The sequence below is a fragment of the Siniperca chuatsi genome, linkage group LG11 (assembly GCF_020085105.1).
Source record: "Siniperca chuatsi isolate FFG_IHB_CAS linkage group LG11, ASM2008510v1, whole genome shotgun sequence".
Lineage (NCBI taxonomy): Eukaryota > Metazoa > Chordata > Actinopteri > Centrarchiformes > Sinipercidae > Siniperca > Siniperca chuatsi.
In genome coordinates, this window is record NC_058052.1 from 146,839 (window position 1) to 159,208 (window position 12,370).

Sequence of the window (12,370 nt, forward strand, 5' to 3'; positions counted from 1 at the left end):
GACGTTGCCCTGTGCCACACTGGTAGCTTGTCCAGGTGTACCATGCCTCTCACCCAGTGTGAGTTGGGATAGGCTCCATCTCTTAACCTTGTTACCCTGCACAGGATAAGCTGCTATAGATAATGGATGGAAGGATATCCCTGGCATGCAATCAAAAACTGAGAGCAGGATAAAATCCATTGCATTTGACCTGGACATGACCTGTCATCACGTTAGAAGCTGCCTTCTAAATAACATCAGGCCACTTCCCAGTGTGCTCCACTGGCTTTTTTTGTCAAAAACATGTTAACTGTTAAAAGTACATGACCTACAGCCATGTAGGGGAAATTGAAGCATGTTAAAGGCCCTCATGATATCATGTGCTCAAAATCTCTCAGCTAATGAAGACTAGTAACAACAGATTTTAAACTCTGCATACATGAAATCAGGTTGTTGCTTTCAAAATGTTTATGAGTACAAATCTGTCCCTGGGTTATCTTAAATCTTGACTTGCAGATAAATTAAATTTGTTTTCTACACAATAATTTGACTTGATAGGGAGACATATCAGAGTTTATGATCACTGAATAGCACATCTTTGTGTTCCTTTTAGGAACTGTTTTCTAGAGAAAGGCTGTTTCATGCAGTATCACACCAGATCTCACGTCACCCATACATTAAACCCTTCATTTTGTCTTTGTGGATTTATGGCAGCAGATGAAATGTAAGATACAGCTAACATGAACCCCATCCCAACCCTCTGATTAAGCAACACTAAGTCACAATCATTGTGTGAATAAATGAGTGAATAAGAAATGAAATTAAAAGAAATTATTAGACTTACCGAAGTTCCATGCTATTGCTATTGAATAATGACAATGTTTTTATCGGCCATATTTTTTGTCAATTTTACTTCAGTATTGTACCTTGATTTTTCTAAATGGCTCTGGAAATGTGTGAAAAGACATTCCTGCAGCTGAAAGGATTCATAGTGTGCCTGAGGAGTACTGGAGATACTGCACCACCTGAGCATGGAAGCTCATTCTTGACCATGGAAATACTAGTTTGACAAAAAAATCTCAAAGCCCACTTACTACACCCAACATTTATGCTGATTAAGACCATGAGATGTTGAATATGACAAGTGTGGTACACACTTGTCATATTCAACATCTCATACTCACAAAAATACAGAGCGATTTGCAAATATGCATAATTTACTCTGTAAAAACAGATTTTTATTTTCACATAAATAATATAGATTATACAAATGTAAATAGTTTCACCACAACAAATACATGTAAAGTGATATTTACACATTTGTGGATCCATTTTTACACGTGAAACAGGTTTTGCACATTTGCAGATTGCTTCCTGTCAGCTTGGGGGCCACGTGACATTTGTGGCTTCCCTCCTATTTATTTGTCCCCCCAATTATTTAATATTTTGTCCAGTTCGTACCGGAGCAGATCTGTAAAAAGGAATATGCAATGTGAGGTGCAGTTACAGACTATACCAGCAGGTGGCACATGAGCTGACGAACTATGGTCTGTCCTGGAAGAAGAGTCATCTGTTGACCCGCCCTTACTCTCCCTCTGATTGGCTATACTGTTCCAGGCATCTGCTAAACGCTAACGCTAGCCTAGCTATGATGCTAACTGGCACTATAAAATAGACAGGCCCAGGAGGAGAGCGACTCAGCCACGGCAGCTCACATTTTTGTTTTCATAGCACCAAAGCAGCAGAGAGAAGCCCCACAAACTGCAACGACAGCAAGCCATACCAGGAGCTAAGCAACCGGCCCGTTCCGAACAGCCATGTCCCAATCGGGCACTGCAGTAATAATACATTTCCAAAGACCAATCTGACTTTTGAGCACCCAACTGACAGACATTGAGAAACGTCCTGGTTCCACAGACTAATTTCACTTCAGAATGATCACCTCACTCTGTCACTCTGACAATATCAGGACAGATCATTTCAAGCAGTATGGCTGCTTGCAGCGTTCTCGAGAACCAATTGGATGAACGGTTCTTGAGATATACGAAGGACAGTCAAACACACATACATACAGACAGACATTCCTTTACAGCACCCCCTATTGGCCAAATGGCACCAAATTTGCCATGGTCACTCAGACATCATATCTACACATGTCCACCAAATGTGGTTGCAATGGCACAAAGCATTCAGGAGGTATGACATTTTCTGTAATATAAGCCCTGACCACAAAATATATAAAAAGAATATCAAAAATCAGTAACTTTTCCTGGCTTGGTCCAGAGATGTTCTGTACCAAATTTGGTGACGATTGTTCAAGATTTGTCTGGACCAACAGAATCCAGGAAAAAAATCATTTTGTTTCTGAGATTTACGGTTCAAAAGTTACAGGCCAAAACGTAAATTTTGTTGTTATAGTGCCACCACCTGGGCAAATTGCACCACAGCACTCCCTCAGGTCGGTTGTCGAGTCGCCGACTTTGGAACAGCCAGAAGGGGACCTAAGGCTGCAAAGTGGCTCACTTGGGGTCAACATTTCCATTATGTAGCTTGGGGCCAGACCCATACGTGCTTTAGAAGTGATCAGAAAATTCTTAAACTCAATTCTAAAACAAACAGGGAGTCAGTGGAGAGAAGCCAGGACTTGGGTGATGTGATGTCTGTTAAAACCAGCCTAGCTTCTGCATTCTGAGTTGCAGGCAAGAAAGTGACTTTTGGTTTATGCCAGGAAGGAGTTACAGTAGTCGAGCCTAGAGAAGATAAATGCGTGAATGACTTTTTCCAGGTCATTGGTTTAATTCTGGAGATTCTGGAGATGGTTCTTATTTGGGCTAAACAAGACTGGACAACTTTTTTGATTTGTGGTTTAAAGCTTAGGTCAGAATCCAATAGTACACCCAAATTTCTGGCAGTGGGCTTTACATTTACAGATAAGGTACCAAGGCTATTTTCAATGAGTGTGAATGGGTTTGTGGGATTGAACAATATGATTTCTGATTTTGAGTTATTGAGTTGAAGAAAATTTTGTGCCATCCAACAGTTGACATCACTGAGACAATCTAAAACCGCAGCTAGGCTTTTTGGGTCACCAGTTCTCAGGGGAAGGTATATCTGTGTCATCTGTGTAGCAATGAAAAGAGACATGATGTTGAATGATTTTGCCAAGTGGAAACATGTAGATAGAAAATAAAATTGGACCTAAAATTGAACCTCGCGGTACACCACAGGTAAGGTGAGTTGTAGAGGATGAAGAGTTACCTATGGTGACAGCATAGGTTCTTTCTAAAAAGGTTAGAATAAAACCAACCAAGTGCAGTGTCCTTGATGCCAACCCAGGTTTTAAGACGGTCAATTAAAATGGCATGATCTACTGTGTCAAAAGCTGCACTTAGGTCTAAAAGAATTAAAATTGTGCTCTCACCGCTATCGGCTGCTAAAAGGAGGTCATTGGTTACCTTGAGGAGGGAAGTTTCTGTGCTATGTAAAGCTCTAAAACCTGACTGAAACTTCTCAAAGTTATTACGACACATAAAAGCTAAAAGTTGTGTCGAAACCACTTTTTCTAAAAACTTTTGATAAAAACTGAAGTTTAGAAATTGGCGTACAATTGTTAAAAACTGAAGAGTCATGGTTAGGTTTCTTTAAAAGAGGTTGGACCACAGCATGTTTAAAAGTAGATGGAAAAATTCCTTTTGCTAAGGAGCAATTTATTTAATCACTAAAATATTGGACCAAACTGTGTCAATAACTTCTTTAAGAAACTTAGTGGGAATAATATCAAGGCTGCACATGGTTGATTTCATGTGGGCTATGATTTCAGATAAAAAAGGACAAAGATACAGGTTTAAAATTGCTAAAATAACTAAGAATGTCCCTACTGGCATGTAAAACACGGTCTGGGGGGGTAATTTGTTGCCTTATATCCTTGACTCTATTTGTAAAAAAAAAAATAAAAAAATTTCAAAACTTCTCACGCAACTCTTGTGAAGCGTTGGTAAACTTACAGGGGGAGGGGGTGATGACCGAGTCTATTACCTTAAATTGTTATGGCTGGTATGATTGCCTCTCTGGGATGGTCCCCGACCACCTGTCTCCACATATCCCCAAAGCTCATCTGATATGTTGTCTGCTGGGCCATTATGTGCAGATCACACTGTTACGGCTGGTATGCTGGACAACAGGGAAAAGACCCAAACGCAGACAAACTAGGCAGAGCAGGTGCAGTTCAATAATAATTAATGAGAGTCAAACTGAAACGAGGAGTGGGCATTTTACATACTATGTAAAATGGGAGTGCATTTAAAAACTTTTCTGTAAGTAACAGCAAACTCCCCATTAGTAAATGTTAGAACACATTCATCAAGTTGAAGTCATTGCCTTATGAATAATAGTCCTCCCTCTGACCCCCATGATCCAACTCTGCTCACTCTACTCCTCTACTTTCTCCATTTTCATTGCAGTGTGCACTTTAGCAGGCAGCTCCCCCTGCTGTCTATAAGGAGCCAGCCGTTTCAAACCCTCCCTCCAGGCTTTGGGCCACACCTCCTCATTTACATACAGCTTGAAAAGGGCATGTGGTGTACAGGTAGAGAATGGCAATGAAGGGGCATCCAAAGAACTAGTGGTGTGCCAAACACTGCATGTAAACACTTTTAGCTCTCTTTAAGCATATGAGCTAAGATAGGCCCCTATGCCCTCTCTCGATCTAGTGTGGCAGTAACCAGTGCAAGACAATGAACCCTTTCACTAAATGAGCATCATTTGCTGAGGAGATGAAAAATTAAGACACAATACCATAATTGTCTGCTTTTTGGTTTTACCAAATCACAACTTCAAATGAAGATATCTACAATTTTATTTTGACTAGCATAATATAACTTCAGTTTTACTAGTCAGAATGTAATGAGCATTTTAACCAGTAAATATTTTAGAGATTTCACACTGTGTTTGGACTAGTCATCAAAATCAGCTACAGATGTCTATGATGTGAATTCAGTGAAGCTATACTATAATATAAATATATATATATATATATATATATATATATATATATATATATATATATATATATATATGTATATGTATACCGTGTATATATTTGATTACAAGAAAGCATATGACTCAATGCCGCACACATGGATCACAGAATGCTTAGAGATGTACAACATCAACAGGACTCTAAGAGACTTCATTGCAAACTCGATGAGGCTGTGGAAAACCACCCTTGAGGCCAATGGCAAGCTACTTGCACAAGTATCCATCAAATGTGGCATATACCAAGGAGATGCTCTGTCCCCACTGCTGTTCTGCATAGGTCTGAACCCTCTCAGCCAAATAATCAACAAGACTGGCTATGGATACCGACTCAGGAACGGGGCCACCATCAGTCACCTCCTCTACATGGATGACATCAAGCTATACGCTAAGAGCGAGCAGGACATCGACTCACTGATCCACACCACCAGGATCTACAGCTCTGACATTGGGATGTCATTTGGGCTTGAGAAGTGCAGTCGAATGGTGTCAAAGAGAGGGAAGGTAGTCCACACAGAAGGGGTCTCACTCCCAGAAGGAACAATAGCAGACATTGAGGATGGGTACAAGTACCTTGGAATACCACAGGCAAATGGCAACCTCGAAGAGGCAACAAGGAAGACAGCAACGGCCAAATACCTTCAACGAGTAAGGCAAGTCCTAAGAAGTCAGCTCAATGGCAAGAACAAGGCCCAGGCAATAAACAGCCACGCCCTGCCAGTGATCAGATACCCTGCGGGAATAATAAGGTGGCCAAAGGAAGAGATACAGACCACAGGCGTTAAGACGCGAAAGCTCCTCACCATGCATGGAGGGTTCCATCCCAAATCCAGCACCCTGAGACTGTACGCTAGCCGTAAGGAAGGCGGCCGTGGACTAGTGAGTGTGAGAGCCACTATCCAGGATGAAACATCCAAGATCCACAAGTACATCCAAGATAAGGCCCCAACAGATGACGTGCTCAGGGAATGTCTCAGGCAATGGGGAACAGAGGAAGACATGCTGGAGGAAGGACCATCATGGGAGGACAAACCCCTACACGGGATGTACCACCGAACATAACTGAAGTGGCTGATATCAAGAACGTCCTACCAATGGCTAGAGCGGGCTGGACTGAAGGACAGCACAGAGGCACTCATCATGGCTGCACAGGAGCAGGCCCTGAGCACCAGAGCAATAGAGGCCCAGATCTACCACACCAGACAAGACCCAAGGTGTAGGCTGTGCAAAGAGGCCCCTGAGACAATCCAGCACATAACTGCAGGGTGTAAGATGCTGGCAGGAAAAGCATACATGGAGCGCCATAACCAAGTAGCTGGCATAGTGTACAGGAACATCTGCACTGAGTATGGACTGGAAACCCCGAGGTCAAAGTGGGAAACACCTCCAAAGGTGGTAGAGAATGACCGAGCCAAGATCCTGTGGGACTTCCAGACTTCAGACTGACAGAATGGTAATGGCGAACCAGCCTGACATCGTGGTGATGGACAAACACCAGAGGAAAGCCGTTGTGGTTGACGTGGCAATACCAAGCGATGGCAACATCAGGAAAAAGGAACATGAGAAACTAGAGAAGTACCAAGGGCTCAGAGAAGAGCTGGAGAAGACCTGGAAGGTGAAGGCAACAGTGGTACCCGTGGTCATCGGAGCACTCGGGGCAGTGACCCCCAAACTGGAGGAATGGCTACAGCAGATCCCTGGAAGAACACCAGACATCTCGGTCCAGAAGAGTGCAGTACTAGGAACAGCGAAGATACTGCGCAGAACCCTCAAGCTCCCAGGCCTCTGGTAGAGGACCCGAGCTCGAAGAATGAGACCACCCGCGGAGGGTGAAGGACAAAGTTTATATATATATATACTATAATAAAACCCACAAGTGGGCACACAAAACAAAACAAAAACAAAAAAATACTTACCCTGTTATAGTTTGAGGCTTTGTTATTTCCTGTTTTATTTTGTAGTGTGTTCCTCTCCTTGTGTGTCTTGGGATTTTACTTCCTGTCTTTATTTGCTTTCCCTCCAGTTTTGATTATTGGCCCCTCCTTGAATTTTTGTTCAGTGTCGGATCATTGTTGTTCCTGTCTTGTGTGTGTGTGTGTCTTGTGTGTGTGTGTGTGTGTGTCGCCGTTTGGTGCACTTTTCGTTGTACCTTGTCCCGTGCCCAGTTCCCCGGCATTCTTACCGTGAGTTCTGTTGTTTGGATTCTTTGTCTCCCTTGGACCGTGTCTGGATTCTGGACTTTGAACTTTGCCTGCTCCCTGTTGGATTTGTTTAGTCTCATTGGACTCACTTCTTTGTTTCCACCTCTGCTAGCCGGTAACCCATTTTCCTGTACCTGGACCTGTGTCTGCCTATCTGCCCGTACCAGTTTGACTCAAGCCTATTAATCAACCCTAAAACTAAACTAAATTATAACTCATTCGAATGCCTTGCTCTTAGTCTTTCACACCCAACCTGGAAAACACGACAGCCAATTCTATTTATTATAGTGTATCACGCTCCTGGTCCTTATTCTGAGTTTTTATCTGAATTCTCAGAGTTTTTATCAAGTCTAGTCCTTAAAACAGATAAAGTAATTATTGTTGGTGATTTCAATATTCATGTGGACGTTGAAAATGATAGCCTTAGTACTGCGTTTATCTCATTATTAGATACAATTGGCTTTTGTCAGAGTGTACATGAAGCCACTCACTGTTTTAACCACACCCTCGACCTTGTTCTGGTATATGGCATTGAAATTGAACATTTAATAGTCTTTCCACAGAATCCTTCATTATCGGACAATTATTTAATAACTTTTGAACTGCTATTACTGGACTACACACCATTAGGCAAAAATTCTTACTCTAGATGTCTATCTGATATTGCTGTGGCTAGATTCAAGGAAGCGATCCCATCTGCATTTAATTCAATGTTATGTCACGATATAACAGAGGACTCCTATGCAAATCGCAGCCCCTCCCAAATTGACCATCTAGTTGATAGCGCTGCAGGCTCACTGCAAATGACACTCGATTCTGTCGCTCTTCTAAAAAAGAAGATAATAAAACAAAGAAGGTTAGCTCCATGGTATAACCCCCAAACCCGCAAAATATAGCAAACATCACGAAAACTTGAAAGGAAATGGCGTTCCAACAACCTGGAAGAATCTCGTTTAGTCTGGAAAGGTAGTCTTAAAACATATAGGAAGGCCCTCCATAATGCCAGAGCAGCTTACTACTCATCATTAATAGAGGAAAATAAAAACAACCCCTGGTTTCTTTTCAGCACTGTAGCCAGGCTGACAGAGAATCACAGCTCTATTGAACCATGTATTCCTATTGCTCTCAGTAGTAACGACTTATGAGCATTTTTAATGATAAAATTTTAACTATTAGAGAAAAAATTCATCGAGTCCTGCCTTTAACCGGTGCTGACTTGTCTTCAAACACAGGAACCTTGGAAACAGCTGTAGAGCCTGATGTGTGTTTTGGCTGCTTTGCTCCTGTCTACCTTCTTCAGCTGACTTCAACGATTAATTCATCTAAGCCATCAACCTGTCTCTTAGATACCATTCCAACTAGGCTTAAAGACGTTTTACCCTTAATTAGCACTTCTTTACTGAATATGAGCAATCTGTCTTTAACAGGCTATGTACCACAATCCTTTAAAGTACCTGTAATTAAACCGCTTCTTAAAAAGCCCACTATTGATCCAGGGGTTGTAGCCAACTATAGACCTATATCTAACCTTCCCTTTCTTTCTAAGATCCTTGAGAAAGCAGTCGCCAATCAGTTGTGTGACTTTCTAAATAACAATAGTTTATTTGAGGATTTTCAGTCAGGATTTAGAGTGCATCATAGCACAGAGACAGCACTGGTGAAAATTACAAATGACCTTTTAATTGCATCAGACAATGGACTTGTCTCTGTACTTGTTAGATCTTAGTGCTGCGTTCGACACCATTGACCATGACATCCTATTACAGAGACTGGAACCTGTAATTGGCTTTAAAGGAACTGCACTAAGCTGCTTTGAATCCTATCTATCAGATCGATCTCAGTTTGTACATGTTAACGAGAGTCCTCCGTGCCCGCCAAAGTTATTCACGGAGTTCCACAAGGTTCTGTGCTTAGACCGATTCTATTCACCTTATATATGCTTCCTCTAGGCAGTATTATTAGGAAGCACTCCATAAACTTTCATTGCTATGCAGATGATACCCAATTATATCTATTGATCAAGCCAGATGAAACTAACCAGTTAACTAAGCTTCAAGCATGCCTTAAGGACATAAAGACCTGGATGACCTGCAACTTTCTGATGTTAAACTCTGACAAAACTGAAGTTATTGTACTTTATCCCAAACACCTCCGAGACAAATTATCTAAAGATAAAATTACTCTAGATGGCATTGTCCTGGCCTCCAGCAGCACCATAAGGAACCTCTGAGTTATCTTTGATCAGGATTTATCCTTTAACTCCCGCATGAAACAAACTTCAAGGACTGCCTTCTTTCACCTACGTAATATTGCAAAAATTAGGCACAACCTGTCTCAAAATGATGCCAAAAAATTTGTGCATGCATTTGTTACTTCTAGGCTGGACTACTGCAATTCCTTATTATCCAGCTGCCCGAATAAGTCCCTTAAGAGGGATCCAGTTGATCCAGAATACTGCGGCACGTGTACTGACAAGAACTAGGAAAAGAGATCATATCTCTACAATATTAGCTTCTCTGCACTTGCTCCCTGTAAAATCCAGAATAGAATTCAAAATCCTTCTCCTCACCTACAAAGCTCTTAATGGTCTGGCACCATCGTATCTTAAAGATCTCATAATACCATATTATCTGACTAGAACACTGCGCTCCCAGGATGCAGGGTTACTTGTGGTTCCTAGAGTCTCCAAAAGTAGAATGGGAGCCAGAGCCTTCAGTTATCAAGCTCCTCTCCTGTGGAATCAGGTCCCAGTTTGGGTTCGGGAGGCAGACACCATCTCCACATTTAAGAGTAGGCTTAAGACTTTCCTCTTTGGTAAAGCTTATAGTTAGGGCTGGCTTGGGTGAGTCCTGAACCATCCCTTAGTTATGCTGCTATAGGCCTAGACTGCTGGGAGACTTCCCATGATGCGCCTCTTTCCTCTCTTTTTCTCTCCCTCTCCATCTGTATTTTTATCTAATTTCTGCATGTTACTAACTTGATATCTTCTCTCTCCCGTAGTTCTGTGCTTTCTCGTCTCTCCTCTCTCCTTCTGTCGCTTTCAGCAGGTATTTCTGCCTCTGGAGTTGCAGAGACTGGATCTGTGGTTGTGGGCCACCTGCTGTCCCCGTGTTCCTGCTCGACAACTGCTACTACAGTTGTTGTTGTTATTGGCTCTGTTACTGATGCTGACATTATTTTTCCTATTATTACTAATTTATTAATATTAACGCTACAATTACAATTCTACTATTTAAATTAAAAAAACTATGTGGTCTTAGCATTGTGCCTCCCTCCCCCAAACCCCTCCTCTCTCTCTCTCTCTCTCTCTCTCTCTCTCTCTCTCTCTCTCTCTCGCCCACCATTGAGTCTGGTTCTGTCCAAGGTTTCTGCCTCTTAAAGGAAGTTTTGCGCAATGAGAACGTCTGTTATGAATTGGTGCTATATAAAAATAAAATTGAATTACCTGTTTGTTGCCTGTCTGCCTACCGGTCTGTCCGCCTGTAGCTGTCTGTAAGCCATTCCAATAACCGGCTAACAGGTCGCTTTTACCAAGGATTTTAAGCTTGTAGGACTTTTCTGGACTTTACTGTGGACTTGGCTTTGAAGCACTCTCACGGACTAAATGATAGCCTGATGGCTGAGTGTGGATCTTGTCACCTTACCATCTCAAAGCTGAAAAGTATTGCCTGTCTAAAAGCCGAGCTCAGAGAAGAAGACAAGCTCATCCTGGAGTTCTCCACTGTCGCCCAGGCAAAACACCTTGCAGTCCTCAGCTCCTCTGGCTGCGGACACCGGACTGCGACCATCCCATCTCAATCCCCTGACTGCTCCACTCCAGCACTGGACAATGATCCCACTCTTCTGTGGCTTGGCTCCATCATCACTGGCGCCCCGGAGCATGAAGCCCTTTCAGCTAAGCCTGAAGATCCGTGGCTCCTCATGGGTGCAAAGCCCAAAGCAATTGCCATTTTTACTCCTTGCCGAGCCCCAGTGGATGCACTGTCACTCGTCGGCGGGGGTGGTGAGAAGGCTCTGGTGAGTTCGACTCCACGCCAACTGGAGCACTGGACTATAGCCTGTAAGGAAAGACATGGTGCAAAGCGCCTGTCTCTTCCACCTTCACATCGGGACCTCCCGCTGGCCAACAGGTTTGACATCCTGGATACGCAGGACTTTCCTCCACAGGAGGGACGCTCCCTTTTTCCAGTGGTCAAGTCTTTTAAGTCTGCTAAGGAGGCGCCACTATTTTCCCGGAGCTATGACCCCCGACATCCTCAAAGCTCCCTGGACTTCTGGCTGGACTCCTGATGACTATCACGAAAATCATAGTCCATGTCGGCACCAATGACACCGCCCGTCAGCAATCGGAGCTGACGTAAGCAGACTTGATCTGCCTCTTTTTTCTAAACCAGCTGGCTCCTTCTTGTTGGAACTCCCTGAGTTTTTATCCAGTTTTGTTTTAAATTATGATAGAATTCTTCTTTGTGGTGATTTTAATATTCATGTTGATGACTCCTCTAATGCCCTTGCTGCTGATTTTTTAAATATCACTAAGTCTTTTAACTTTCAACAACATGTGTCTGGTCAAACGCATTCCTGTGGCCACACCTTAGACCTAGTCTTTAGTCTGGGCCTGAAAACCACATCTGTGGAAATCAGGGACATGTTTGTATCTGTCTGTCCACTGTTCAATTCTCCTGGCAGTGTGTTTCCCGATTCCTCCAACACCAAAGATTCGGTTGATTCTTTTAACTCCCTGTGTTCTTCAACCTTAGATCTCATACCTCCTCTGAAAAATAGACCAAAGACTAGAAAACAGCCATGGTTAAATAACAGTATTCAAAGCTGTAAAAGGAAATGCAGAAGAGCAGAACGCAGATGGAAGAAATCAGGTCTCCAGGTCCACTTTGTGGCCATGAAGAAGTTATTAGGCCTTTATAATAGGATGGTGAAAGACGCAAGAACATGTCATTTCTCTGCACTTATTTCTGCCCATCAGCACAACCCCAGATTCCTATTTAAGACTGTGGATCAGTTAACCCTGCCCCTCCTTGTGCCCCTACTGATTGTGATGCTGATTGTGAAAAGTTTGTTTTGCACTTTGCTGGAAAGGTGGAGTTAATAAGATCTGATATCACCCCCATCCCTGCCTTTTTAGAGTTGGATCACCCGCT